The following is a 1,908-nucleotide window of genomic DNA, read 5'->3' on the forward strand; positions in this document are numbered from 1 at the left end:
TGACAGGAAATCCTATCTGAGAAGGTGCATTTCTTGACCAGAGCTGTGTCATACCATCCTTTGGGCCCTCTGCTGGAAAAGTAGAATCAAGTCTCAAATAATGCCTTTTTAATTGTATCCTCTAGTATTATAGATGTAGGACAGTACTGTATCATACCTCTGTGAATGTAAAATACCTTGTACCTGCTTTATGATACGTTAACAGTGACCGTGCTTTCTCAGAGCTGTTTTTAATGACGTTATTCTAGAATGTTTTCTTTCCAGATGATGATTGAGAAGCTAATAAAAAAAAAAAATGGTGCCAGGTACCACAACAGTAACAGAACTTTGCTGTTTTCTGGGGTTTTGTTTTTTTTACCTTTTTTTTTTTTCCCTTTTTTATTAATGGAGTGTGCTGGATGTCTCTATAATTTTGTTCAGATGACCGCAGAACCTGGAAAAGCTGTTGCTGCTATTGATGCATAACATACTGCTATTGGTCCTTTTATATAAATACATAAATAAATATATATATATACATACATATACATATATATATAAATAATTTGAATTTTTGGAAACCTTAGCTGTGCTGTCAACTTTGGAAAAAGTACCCCAGTCGTACCGTGTTGGGTTGGCATTGTACAGAAATTAACAGCCATATTGGTCTAGAAATGTTAAACACAATTTTTTCCATTTGTACAGGGGTAACGCGCTGTATTAAATGTGTAAGGTCTTATCTACATGGGTTTGATTACAGAAACTAATAAAGTATTCTCTAAATAATGAATCTTGGAACTTCTGATCCATTCCTAAAGTTTGGAGCAAGAAGGTCTGTACCAAAAACAGTGATCAAGAGTACGTTACACTCTAGGAAGAGATTCTCATCCAAAGACTTGATCCTGCTTTTTTAAGGACTATAAAGCTTATTCAGTCAAAGTAAATGCTGTCATCAGGATAATGGCCGTGGCCTCTGTTCCCAGGCTAGCTGTACTCCTGTTGAAAACAAGTCTGTCCAGGAGGAGGAGAGAAATCTTGTGAATGGCATGCAGTGCAGAACATAGGAAAATAGTTTCACTGTTCTTCTGGGTAGAAATTGAACGATCCAAAATAGATCTCAGTACTTAACATTTGCATTTTTCATATTTCTCCTAGCACATTCATAGTCGTCATCACCCACACAAGCAGCCTGTAAGAGATTCATCATTTACTCATTTTGTAATATGAAGTGCTGAGGGATTTTAATTGCCTACAATCCCTTATGCAGAACACAAGCTTCCAGACCCAGCTTTTGGAAAACCAGTAATTCAGTCATTGATCACCCAGGTGCCTTGTTTACTCGTAGATACTGTGACTCTTATTAAACAGAATGCTCTCCAGTACTGTAAAGCCAAACTCTCAGTGTAAGGTTTTTCTCATAGTAGTTCTGAAATGGAATGATGGACGAGGCTAGGATCACAGGCTTGTATCAGAAGAGCTGGAGTCAGCACTTCACAGATTTGCCTTCTTACTAAGTCGCTTCGATTACCTGTTTTTCATATTCTGACCCTTCAGTTCAGTCCTCCTAAATGGTAGAACTTCAGGGTGAATGAACTTTATAGTTAGCACTCCGTGTTTGCAAATAACCAGGTACATGCTCCCCAGCTGGTTGTGTGAACTTGAAACCACAGACACCTTGAGCCCTTTGCTGGGTGGGATCATACAGTGGGAAAAATGGGAACAAAAGTGTGTCCAGGGAAAGTAAGGTATTTATGTAGATGTGTTCCCCACAATTTGGTCCTACAGTTCTTGCCTCTGGCTTTTCTGACATGTGACCAGATTACCCAGGTGTTGTAGTCAGTCATCAGCAGTGGCTTTGGTCACATAAGCTTTTGGACATGCTCTGCCCCTTGAACTGTTCTGGTAAGGAGGAACAGGGCGTTTTGTCCT

The sequence above is a fragment of the Suricata suricatta genome, chromosome 3 (assembly GCF_006229205.1).
Source record: "Suricata suricatta isolate VVHF042 chromosome 3, meerkat_22Aug2017_6uvM2_HiC, whole genome shotgun sequence".
Classification (NCBI taxonomy): Eukaryota; Metazoa; Chordata; class Mammalia; order Carnivora; family Herpestidae; genus Suricata; species Suricata suricatta.